The 13488-nt window shown below is 40.5% G+C and overlaps 1 pseudogene; it reads left to right on the forward strand.

The window, feature by feature from the left end:
* Positions 1–6204: 6204 nt before the first annotated feature.
* Positions 6205–13132, forward strand: LOC111544493 (annotated as a pseudogene).
* Positions 13133–13488: the final 356 nt, after the last annotated feature.

Here is a 13488-nt window from a genome sequence, read left to right on the forward strand (position 1 = left end):
AAAAAAGAAATCCTTGGAGATATTGAATAACAGGTATTCTGATAAGGACTTATTTTCATCTTTTAGGTTTTATGAGAATGAAACAAACTTGTGATACAAATTTCTCCAGTAAATATTATTTATCAAAATTAGATTTCTCACCAATCTTTCAAATTTTACATCAGAAAAAAAGATGAAGGGAAGAAAGGCACTGTTTATATAGGGAAGCTGAGCGGTTGCTCAGCAATGAGTTCCAGATGTTATCCCCATGCAGACCTTGCTTCCATGGAAGAACTTGTGTCTTTTATGGTATAAGAAGCTCAAGAGGATATATTTCCTTTCAAAACCAAATGACTCAATCCCGTCAGTAGCTGCAACTTGAAAGAAGAGGATTTGCTTACCCTGTCAGGTTATGTCAATCTACCTAACAAGACTGTGGTGGGGCCAGATTTGTCAGAGAAATCAGACTATCTCAGAGGAATTTGCATATATGAAATATCAATTTATTATAGGTTCTGCTGCTATTTTAATTCCACTGCTCATTTATCACAATTCAAAAGAATGAGAAGACTTCTATAACCTCACATATGGAAAACAGCAAAAGTCAGAATTTTTTGGATGGTTTGCTTTTTGAGGCTTTTTCTTAAAGAGGAATTTAACAGTTCCTTGCTAAATAAAAAATTATAATAGACAGAAAATCTGCTTAAATAAGTCAAAGACTTAATTCTACCTTTATAATTTTCTGTGAATTTTAACTTTTCTACCATGAGTTTTGCGCATATTTTTGTTTATATCAAACATTCTTTATGTGATTCTGTTAAAAATGAGACTATTTGTTATGAATTTTACAGGCCTGAGAAGTCATTATGCATTTATTGAGCACAATTCTGCAGAACACTGATGCTCAAACTTGTTATTCCTCATACCCAGTGTAATAACTAGAAGACAAAAAGATTATATTAATCATTATTGATAAATATCTGATTTATGAGGATATATATACACACACACTGTCCTGGAAAAAAGCATGATCTTTGGATTCACTTAGAGAATCAAAACTCAGCTCTGCCACTTCCAGCTCTGTGACCAGAGTAACTCACTCACCTTTCTGAATCTCAACTTCTCCTTAGAGACAGTACTGTTTATGCTGCCGGATTTGGAAGAAAATTCAATAAGTCCATTATGAATTAAGTATATTAATGATGCATTAAGTATATTATGCATCTGGAACTCTACCTGGTCCCTAATAGTCTCGAAATAAATGGGAAATATTATTTCTGATAACTTTAATAAATGTTTGTTGAGTACAATTATGTGCCTAGCATTGTTTAGATACCATGAACCAAGTGACAAACAAGAGTGTCAGGGCCCCAGCCTTCGTGGAGCTTATACTAGTGAGAAAAAGAGTCAATGTGTAAACAAATAAATAAGAAAACTTCAGATTCTGATAGCTGCAAATTAAGTAACTGGAAGTGGAGAGAGGCTATTTTAGAGGGGATGTCCAGGGAAATGATAAGGTAACCCTTGAGCTCAGCCAGACTCAACCCTGTGAAAACCTGTGGAAAGACCATTGAAAGCAAAGGGGCCAGTGAGCACAGCCCTGGATCAGGAATAAGCATGGCCTGTGCAAGGAGCTGAGAGGAAGCCAGTGTGTCTGGAGCATGATAGGCAAAGAAGAAAGTAAAAGATGAGGTCACGAAATAGGTAGAGATCAAACCATGTGGGGCCTGTAGGCCATAGAAAGGAGTTTGAATTTAATTACATATAAAAAGCAAAACTACTGAAAAAGGTGATCTGATTCTAGCTGCTAAATGAGGAATGGATGGCAGCAGGGCGAAAGTGGAAAGTGGAAGACCAATTTGGAGGTTATTGCAGTATAATAAATAAACCAAAGATGATGATACTGTACCCCAGGATAGTAGTGATGGTGAAGATGAAAATAAGAGGGTGGATGACCTACGGGAAAGAGTCCTGTCTCACAGCTCTTTAATACTCCAGTTCTTTCAAAGTAAATACACGCAAAATTTTTCCCATATACACACCCATATGTTGTACGTATACAACACCAAAGTGTGACCTAATCTGAGCAGATTCCAGAAGTAGCCTGACACTCCCCCTTCTGCCAGTTCAGCTCTTTTGCTACCCTTCACTCCCACATCAGCACCAGACCAGACCCTCTTACTCCTAGGATATGCTTAATATCATGGACCCCATTCCTGTAAAACTGACATCAAACAGAAAAGCCTAGCCACAATACATGGTTTACATCCTTGGACCTTTCTTGTTTCATCCAATAAGCTTCTATGACAATATACAGGATCCAAATGCAAATGGATATGTTGTAAGGGAAGAAGAGGAGTCATAATTGCTCCAACCAATGGCCTCTAAGCGCCAGAACCTAGAGCAGCCAAAAAAATTTTGTAATGTTCAATTTAATAATGTCATCCATAGTTATAACATTAAGCTTTATAAAAACTGAAAGATATAGATGATTTTATGCTGGTGTTGCTGAGCTGAAGGAGAAATTTTTCCAAAATCAAGAACTAAAATATTTTTTGATCGCTTTAGTATACTTAGAACACAATATCTCACCTTATCACCTTCATGCATTGTTTTGACCAAAGATTATATTGTGGAGATCATGCTTACTCTTAGGTTCTGAAAGACCTGGATCTACCTGAGGACCATAAAAGTGAACACATTTGCTTTCAAGGACCTGCATGTTTAAAAAGAAAGCATCGGCCAGGCGCGGTGGCTCAAGCCTGTAATTCCAGAACTTTGGGAAGCCGAGACGGGCGGATCACGAGGTCAGGAGATCGAGACCATCCTGGCTAACACGGTGAAACCCCGTCTTTACTAAAAAATACAAAAAACTAGCCGGGTGAGGTGGCGGGTGCCTGTAGTCCCAGCTACTCGGGAGGCTGAGGCAGGAGAATGGCGTAAACCCCGGAGGCGGAGCTCGCAGTGAGCTGAGAGCCCATCACTGCACTCCAGCCTGGGCGACAGAGCGAGACTCCGTCTCAAAAAAATAAAAATAAAAATAAAAATAAAGCATCTCACCTCCAACAGTGGTTGATAAATTAGAGTTGGTGAATGATAGCAGCTACCTAGTAAGAAAACAGAAAAGCGGAAGATGGTTTATATCCATAGTTTCTGTCAACAGTACAAGTAGAAGTTTCCATTTTTGTGCAAATATGGAAAGATAATGCTTATTATAAATTAACAACATGCATGCAAAGGAGTTCTTCTATCAGCATACACTTTAAATATACCTGGAGAGCCTACTATCTATCCTGCTTTTTCTTTTACTTGTGGACAAACTACACTCTTGCATTAATATCCTCCCTATACATCATTGTTTTGATGGATATCCTGAAGAAGAGATGGAGAAAAGTAGAGGTAAATAGCTAAGAAGTCCTCTCTCAAGTTAAAGCTGGTTTAAAAATTAATTTCTTATCACATAGACCCTGTCATTATAGTTTATTTTTACATTCACAGATTGAGATTCATTAATACTTGGGAAATGTCATAGGGGGTTTAAAATAACAATTTTGGGAATCCTGGCCATGTTATTCTCATCCTGTTTGCATTCTGTTTGCATTTGCTTACTTATGAGGCAAGGAGAGAAAAGGGTAGCATCAGTCTGCCTTTAGGTTCATTTCTTCCAGTGGCCAACATGGATATCTGTACCCACATTTGGATGTTAATACAATCTGTGTTGTTATTTTAAGTTTTATGTACATTAAATAGCAATCCCAATTTTTCAATTCAACATCTACTACCCTTCAACTACCAAATACTGAGTTCTTGCTAAAAACCGGAATCTCATCTACATGGTTTAAATATGTTATAACGAAGCAACTTGTAAGTATTTTATAAAGTGGAATCATAGCAGCCATTTTATACTGTAGGAAACTGAGAGTTTAAGTGGCTTATCCAAATGCATGCATCTGGCAAATGCAACTGGGCTGAACAACCAAGGAACTTTCTTTTGTCCTAGACTGATAAGTATTTGTGGTTGGTTAGCTCAGCTGGTTAGAGGTTAAAGTTCAGTGTTAATGAGGTCAAAGTCATAAATGTGAACTTTAAGTGGAGGATTTCCCCTGATTCATAAGTGCAAGTTCAACATTTAACCCTAGCCAGACACAAGGAACAGTGCATGGCTCAATATAAATCCATCACCAGTGCTGGAAGCAATATTTAGAAAACACATTTCTTGTTAAATAGCCAAAGTCATCTTATTTTTACAAAACAATAATAAGTTAAACTTACTTTAGTTTTTTTAAGCTAGGAAGTCATCTATAGTTTTTACTCTAAAAGCCAGGCAATGGGAAAAGGAAATTCAGAGAACGGTTAAGCTGGATGACACCAGTGGATCTCTCTCTCATACATCCCTTCATTTGGCAGAGAAGAGAACAACTTAAAAATCATGAGTAGGAATTATTGTATTATTTTCATGAAATTTCTAAGCCAGAGACAGACAGCAGCAAATAGAAGTCAATTTTCTAATATCCGGTTTATGATTTTTCTACCAAATTTAAAAGACAATGCACTGTGGCCCCAAGCCTGAAAGAAATGATTTGCTGGCCACCTACTGAATGTGAAGAGCACACAGTTAACCTAGCTTTACATATGAAAGGATGGAGTTTATTGTTTCCCATAGGAAATGGAAAGTTCTGCTATAATCCTTTCTCAATTCCTAGTGACATTCTCTACTTTACCTTTAAGCTTATGGAATTTTACATTGAAAATTTTTCTTTGCTTTGTTGGTTTCCCTTTTCTTCTTCTCCGAATTCTAAATTGTAGCATTCTCTATAAACAATAACCCTAATATTGTCTCTCATCTATCAAACACTAACCAGTCTCTTTCAAAGGGTGAGTATTACTAAAGAATCAGGCAGGTGGACTTCTGGTTCCAAAATGGTGGCACAGAAGCAAGCTGGCTTCACTGGCCCCAACAGAAAACCAAGAACAAATATACAGTGCTGGGATTATCACTAGCATATCCCAGAACTCAAACATGAGAATGAAACACTTCCTGTGGTCACAGAGAAGTGTAAAAAAACAAACAAAACTCTGAGTAGATGGTAAGAGAATCAGACTTCTACACCAGTGATGTCCCTCCCAACATTTTGCCCAGCATCAATTGCACATAAAATTTCCTCTCAGCTCATGATTTCTACACTGGAAAAAGTGAGATTGAGGTGGACAGAAAACTTCCCCTCCAGTTTGGTGTCCCTAAGCAGGCGACCTGTCCTCATCTTACTCCACAGGAAACCTAATGAGTGCCTAACGGGAGAAATATCCCTGAGATCAAGCAAAGACCAAGGAGGGAGGTGGGACTACTGTCACCAGTCTTGGAAACTATGCTCTGGAACTCAGTCAAAGGAGACACCAAATGGGAGTGGCTGTCCTGCAGCATCATGCTGTAGAGGATTCATTCCACATGGCCCCTGTGCAGGAATGAATCCCTAGCCAGCCTTCCCACACTACCAAAATACCCCATTTGTGACAATCCTGACTGGGGAAGAGCAACACTCTGTTTATAGAGCCATTATAAACCCGGGCTTAAGGTACCACCTACAGCCAAAAAAGGAGGTAGTGATCTAGCAGTAAAGAATCTCTAAGCAGGGCCAGTGGCTCATGCCTGTAATCCCAGCACTTTGGGAGGCCGAGGTGGGTGGATCACCTGAGGTCAGGAGTTCGAGACCAGCCTGACCAAACACGGTGAAACTCTGTCTCTAAAAAAGATACAAAAAAATTAGCCAGGTGTGGTGGTGGGCGCCTGTAATCCCAGCTACCCCCAAGGCTAAGGCAGGAGAATCGCTTGAACCCAGGAGGCAGAGGTTGCAGTGAGCCTAGTACCACTGCACTCCAGCCTGGGCAAAAAGAGTGAGACTCCATCTAATAAAAAACAAAAAAAGGCAAGCAGAAAATACTGGAATAAATAATCCTTCAATGCAAAGACATTAGACCTATATCTACAAGGCAACATGCCCTCTCTAAATGGACAAAACAAGGAACCAGTGACTGACCCTAACAAGATGGCAGTATGTGAGCTCTCTGACCAAGAATTCAAAAATCAGTTTTATTCTGTGTAATCTCCAAGATAACATAGAAAAGCAATTCATAAATTTATCAGAGTCTTCTGCGTGGTCACGCCAAGCCACACCTGGGCCTGGAACTGAGTTGCAGCCCCTCAGCTTCACCCACCACCTCCCAACCATGGACTCCCACAAAGTGAACGAGCTTTGGACCTTTGTGAAAATGTGTAAGCAGGATCTGAGCGTTCTGCACACCAAGGAAATGCGCTTCCTGAGGGAGTGGGTGGACAGCATGGGGGGTAAAGTAGCAACTGCTACTCAGAAAGCTAAATGAGAAGAAAATACCAAGGGGGAAAAAAAACTGATAGTAAGAAGGTGGAGGAAGACTTAAAGGCAGATGAACCATTGTTAGAAAGAGATGATCAGTGCTGTGAAGAAAAGTCAGCACGTAGACAAATGATGTCTCAGCAAGGCCATCTTTACTTTCTGCAGAAAGGGTGCTCAACTGCAGATGGAACAATAGCAAGAGCACACCTGGACAAGGGAGGGGAAGAGGTTCTTATTCCTGATGCAGGTGGCCCCTGCTGCTGTGTCGTCCCCCTATTGGCTAGGGTTAGACTGCAGAGGCTAAACTTATTCTGATTGGCTAATTTAAAGAGAATGACCGGGTGAGTGATTTGTTGGGAAAAATGGTTATGGAATGAGTCAGGGTGGAGGATGAGTCAGGGCAGAGCAGGTAATCAGAATGAGTCAGGGTGCAGCAGGTAATCCGAATGGGTCAGAGTGGAGCAGGTGATTGAAAAAGCAGGTGATTGCTTTATGAGGAAGTTAAGTTTAAAAGCAGAAGGCAAAGAACTGAACATACTGACATATTGATTATTTGAAGAGAAATTTAGAACTCATATCTAACATTCCCTCCTCTTGCATTTTCCTTACAGCTCGTTCTCTTCAAACTTCTTTAACATGTCTTGGCTTAGTTGTTCTGCTTGATTTTCCAAAAGAAGAAGCTTCTCTGGATAACAAGGAGGATAGTTAAGGGAGGTTCTAGTTAAGTGCCATTTTTATGAGCCTCTGTACCAACCCACGGATGCATGGTATGACAGCACCTGACAAGGATAAGTAAACCCATTACAGCTGTGAGGGAAGTAAGAATTGAGGCTATTATTCTTTTCCATTTAACAAACCACTTTTCTAGCCATCTTGTAAAGGGGTCATTTACCCCTGAGTTGTTGGCTAACTTATTGGACAGAGCAGTCAGACCTTGCAATGTCTTTGTTATACTTTCATCAGGGCAGTGTTGTCTGGGATGAAGGTGCAACATTGAGTTTTAATTATGACACAAATTCCTCCTTTTTCTGCTAGTATCATGTCTAAGTTTATCTTATTTTTCCCAGGCTAGTAGCCCCTAATTATTCAGCTATTCCTTTAACAGCATCTCTACTGTAGTTAATTGATCGCTGTTGGTTGTAATAGATGTAGTTTATTCAAATTACATTTTATTATCACCCACCAAAATATTGACTCAAATCCTGCAGCTATTTGATTTTGGGCTTTAAATTGATCTGGTATTCCCCATGGGACTCTAACTGTGTCTAAATAGACATGAGAGTAAAACGACACATAAGGGGCTTCTTTTGCTTTACAATGTCTTATTTTTCCTCCCTCTGCTTGATGAAATGCCAGGGTGAAAGGGATAGCCAATTGGACTAAAGCATAAGTCCCACTTCAGTTACTCAGCAGAGTGTTCAGTAAAGGTTCACCATACTACTACTGCACATCCACTCAGGGATGAATAAGGGCTGACTGATTGGTAAGCTTTTGAAAATTGTTAAGCTCACTGCATCCCTTCAGGTCTCCAAGGAATACTAAGTTTCCTCCCTGTCGTGAGAGACACGAAGTGAACTTAGTGTTGGGAGATGAAGTTGCATGGCTCTCAGGAGCTTACCTGCAGGGTGTTGAAATTCAGGATATAGCAGAGAGAACTTGGCACAACTTGTTACCCCAGGCTGTAGAATCCTGGAAAAGAGCTACCATGCAGCCCACGCCCAGTCAACTGGAAGACCGCCCTCATGGAAAGGGGACAATCTGGGCCTCTGGCTTGCCGTGCACACAAGCATAACAATTGCCTTTGTTTAACGTGTAGACAGAATATTTAATCCATTTTAACCAGGTATTTACATCTTTAAAACCTGTTTCAATGGCTATAGTTTGCCTTAAGTCACTTATTTCTACTACTGAGACCTTGCTTTTGTCATTTGGCATGAGGCAAGTCATAGTTTGATTTTATAGGTTTGGGAAAGGGGCAGCTGTAGGACGTGGAGGAGGGAGAACAAAGCACACCTTAAAGAACCCTATAGGATCCTTTCCAGTGACTTCTGCTCCTAAACCATAGAAGTGCTCTAAAGGGGGGTTAGAGTTGCTAGTGGTAGGAATCGTAATGGATATAAGCACTGGGTAAGGAAAGGAAGGAAAAAGATAGATGGTCTAAGCTTTCTTTAGCTTTAATTTGGTAGAGGTTGGTCCAGGAACAATGACCCATGATTCTGATGATAATGACACTTGCTTGACTCAGGTGTGATGTGTCCATCCCTTTCCGCTGTACAAACAGTAGTCTCGATGGTTAACAGCTCAACGTAGGGTCCTTCCAGGCTGGCTCAAGTTTCCCTTCTTTCCACCCTTTGATGAGAATGTGATCCCCGGGCTGATGCTGCTGTACTGGAAACTCCAAAGGCGGTGCCTGTGCTGAAAGATCTCTTGTTTTAAGGGAAGAGAATGTGGAGGATAAACCAAATAAATAATTTCTAAGAAATTGATCTTTTGTTTTAAATGTGGGGACATCAGCAGTGGACTTTATAGTCCTTGGTGCCTTCTCGCTGAGAAATTTTCTTTAGCACCTATTTTTATTAGTTTTTAGACCAAAGAAAGCCAAACACCATTTTATATTTCACAATGCTTCCTGTGTGATTTTATACCAGATGAACTAAATTTCACCTTTATATTGGTGTGCTATTAATGTTAAACTTAATTTTAATAAAACCTTGCAGACATATTTATCCAATTTTAATGTCTGACCATAAGGTAAGATTTTTATAGACTCTTTAACCTTTTATAATTTTTGTTAAAGAGCAGGTTAGTGCTTTAAGAAAAACCTGTTGTGCTTTTATTTTAATGTCCAGTTCACAAACTGGATGATACCTCTAACTTTAGCCAATATGTTTACACACAGAATTTCCTTTACAATTAACATTTCAAAACTTGCCTAAACCTTTAAAACAAATTTTTTTGACCTTTTAATGTAGGTAAAAATCCACATTCTTATGCCTCCTTAGAATCCTTTTACCCAAAATATATTTTACTTTCCTTACACATCTTGCACATAAACTGTTTCTTCAATAGTTTTACATTCAGGAGGCCTAATTACTTTTAAGTTACACAACATTCTTGCATAAATTCCCTTTTATAACTTTTTTTCATGACTTTCACAGACAGTTCTTTGACGTGCCTCAACTTTCTGACTTGTTGCAAACATCCCTTTCTTTAAACAAGCAGTTAATTTATTTTAGGACAAGAATTTACCATATAATATTGTTTTTACATAAATTCTCTCCCACGTTTTGTTTTCAAAGGTGATAACCATTCTTTTCCAAAGTGAACTTCCTTCACGTCTACAGACTAGACTGACTTAGGCCACAAAATTAGAAGTTAGGATAACACATGTTACACTGTTAATTTTTAGCAAACTTTTCTTCTGTTGAAAACTTTGTAAGTTTGGAATTTCAATTATGCTTTGCTATTAATAAGACCTCATTCAGTCCATATTAACTTAAAATTGGTATAGATGGCTCCTTCCTGATTCTGTAAGTACTTTAAGGCTTGGCTGAGTGCAAAGAGTTCCCGCATTTCAGCAGACCAATTATTAGGCAATTTTCCTAATTCTGCTTCTAGAAGAGTTTCCTTATCACTTACTGAATACCCATTGTGTCTTCTTCCCTCAATTAGCTGGGAGGAAACATGTCCTGTCCTGAAGGGAGTTCCTCCTAGGTCTGGTTGGACCTTTGTATGGTAATCAACTAAGATTTAGATCCCCTGTTAGGAAACCCACTGGGTTAAGGGAATTTTCAGCAGTTAATGTTAAATCATCTTTTTCTAACAGAATAGCCTCATACTTTAAGGTTCTTGAGTCAGTGTGCTACATTTTATTTTATTTTATTTTTTTACTTTTTGATTTAGGGTAGTTCTGACCTGAAGAGGTGTGCTCACAATGAGGTTTCCTCTAAAAGTTATTTTTCTGCTTCTGTTAGCAAAGCAGTTGCCGCTACAGATTAAATGCATTTGGGCAATCTGCAGGTTACCGGGTTAAGGATTTTTGATTAGGAAAGGCTAAGGGTTGTCAGTGGCCTCAGTGCTTTCAGGCTACGCCCTTGTTTACACTAACAACAAGGTGGTATTGGAGCGTTAGAGGGTCAAGGAGAAGACCTTCAATGATCAATTATAGGTTTTTAATTTACCCTGGCACTTAAAGGAATAGGGTACACTGTTTTCTCTTTACTACTTCTCTTTTTCTCTCTCTTTGACTCTTTTTCTTTGACTCCTTTGTCTCTTTCTCTCTCTCTCTGCCTCTGTCTCTTTGACTCTGTCTCTTTCTCTCTAACTTCCTCTCTTTCCTCTCTGCTGGTCTTTCCCTGCCTCTGCCAGCCACTTATGCTGCTGTTCTCCCCTCTCCTTCCCCTAGGGGAGGGACCGGCAGTAGTGCAGCTACTCTTTCTTCCCCCCAAGAAGAAAGGAAAGGGGAGTTCTGAGTATTTTTCTTACTACCAGAGGTTTGTATAAGGTTCAACCCCCTGAAATTTGCGGAAGGCTCAACCATTCAAACCAGTGATGTCTTGCCTTGCCTATCCTGGAAGGCTCAACCTCTCAAACCAGGGATGTCCTGCCTTGCTGTCCTGGAAGGTTGACCTGTTTCCTCCCTTTCCCCCTCTGAAGGTCCCTTGCACACTTCCCACTCGTGTTGTCCTCTCAGGCTGCTCCCCCAAGGAAGAATTAGACCCCTGTTAGCATTGGCATGCCGGTATAAATCCCACAGCAGGATCCACCCTAAGCCATATGAGGTAGTGATGGAACCATGGAGAGGACCCACTCACTCCAGCAGTAGGACTTGTCACCATCCACATGAATAACACCATAAGTAGGGTTGTTTGTGATCATTCACACACACACACATTTAGTCCTCCAGAATTTGACCACCAAGGAGGTACTTTACTGGCTCCCTTGGTCTGTGGCTTCATCTGTGGCTCCCTTGGTCTCCTTCCTTGGTCTGTGCACAGTCGCTGCCACAGTATGTGAGGATCCTTTACCCTACTAGCCAGTTTCTTTCCACATTGCTAAGAGTCCTGGTTTATTCATCACACTGGGTGGGTCTTGGTTCCTCACTCCTGAGACTGCCAAGAACAAGGTAGTGGGTCATGCCTTCTCATGAGAGAGGACCAGGGACCACCCCTAGAGGAGAATATAATCCTGGACGAGCCCCCCAAAATTGTTAGAAATAGATAATCAGTGCTGCAAAGAAAAGTCAGCATGGAGACAAATGATCTCTCAGGAGGCCATCATTACTTTCTGCAGAAAGGGTGCTCAGTCACACATGAAACAATAGTGAGAGCACACCTGGGCAAGGAAAGGGAAGGGGTTCTTATTCTCAATGCACATGGTCCCTGCTGTTGTGTCATTCCCCTACTGGCTAGGGTTAGACCACATAGGTTAAACTAATTCTGATTGGCTAATTTAAAGAGAGTGACAGGGTGAGTGGGTTGGCGGGAAAAATGGTTATGGAATAAGGGTGGAGGAGAAGTCAGGGTGGAGCAGGTAATCAGAATGAGTTAGGGTGGAGCAGGTAATCAGAATGAGTTAGGGTGCAGCAGGTAATTGGAATGAGTCAGGATGGGGCAGGTGATCAGAATGACTCAGAGTGGGGCAGGTGATCAGAATGAGTCAAGGCAGAACAGGTAATCGGAATGAGTCAGGGTGGAGCAGGTAATCAGAATGAGTTAGGGTGGGGCAGGTGATCAGAATGGTGGATCAGGTAATTGTAATGAGTCAGAGTGGAGCAGGTGATCGGAAAAGGCTGCTTTATGCAGAAGTTAAGTTTAGAAGCAGAAGGCAAAGAATTGAACACACTGACATATTGATTCTTTGAAGAGAAATTTAGAACTCATATCTAACACCATCAATTGAGGAAAGTGATCTAGTAATTGATAATGAAGGTGTGATTGAACCAGACACTGATGCCCCTCAAGAAATGGGAGATGAAAATGCAGAGATAACAGAGGAAATGATGGATCAGGCAAATGATAAGAAAGTGGCTGCTATTGAAGTCCTAAATGATGGTGAACTGCAGCAAGCCATTCACTCATTCAGATGCCATTAAGCTGAATCCTCACTTGGCCATTCTGTATGCCAAGAGGGCAAGTGTCTTTGTCAAATTACAGGAGCCAAATGCTGCCATCTGAGACTGTGACAGAGCCATTGAAACATATCCTGATTCAGCTCAGCCTTACAAGTGAGTTAGGGTGGAGCAGGTGGTGAGGGAAAGCACACCAACTTCTAGGCCACAGGGAAGAAGCAGCCCATGATCTTGCCCTTGCCTGTAAACTGGATTATGATGAAGACGCTAGTGCAATGCTGAAAGAAGTTCAACCTAGGGCACAGAAAACTGCAGAACATCAGAGAAAGTATGAGTGATAATGTGAAGGGTGAGAGATCAAAGAAACAATAGAAAGAGTTAAGAAGGCTCAAGAAGAGCATGAGAGAGCCCAGAGGGAGGAAGAAGCCAGATGACAGGAGCTCAGTATGACTCTTTTCCAGGTGGCTTTCCTGGGGGAATGCCTGGTAATTTTCTCTGAGGAATATCTGGAATGGCCAGAATGCCTGGACTCAATGAAATTATTAGTGATTCAGAGGTTCTTGCAGCCATGCAGGATCCAGAAGTTTTGTGGCCTTCCAGGATGTGACTCAGAACCCAGCAAATATGGCACAATAAGAGAAACCCAAAGGTTATGAATCTTATCTGTAAATTGTCAGCCAAATTTGGAGGTCAAGCGTTAATGCCCTTCTGATGAATAAAGCCCTTGCTAGAGGAAAAGCAACCTAGATCACCTTATGGATGTCACAAATACAAACCAGTGTATCTCTGACCTTCTCATAAAGAGAGCTGGGGTGCTTTGAAGATAACCCCTACCCCTCTTCCCCAAATGTAGTTGAAGCATTTTACAGTGGTTTGCCATTAGGGTATTCATCCAAATAATGTTTTCCTACTAGGAATTACAAACTTTAAACAATTTTTAAACCTTAAAAATATTTAAAACAAATTTAAAGGGTCTGTTAATTCTTATTTTTTTTTACTAATGATTTTGGATTTTTTTTGAATTATTGGGCAGGGAAGACATTTATGTGTGGAAGATTATTGCTCTAA

This window comes from Piliocolobus tephrosceles, chromosome 4 (assembly GCF_002776525.5).
Source record: "Piliocolobus tephrosceles isolate RC106 chromosome 4, ASM277652v3, whole genome shotgun sequence".
Classification (NCBI taxonomy): Eukaryota; Metazoa; Chordata; class Mammalia; order Primates; family Cercopithecidae; genus Piliocolobus; species Piliocolobus tephrosceles.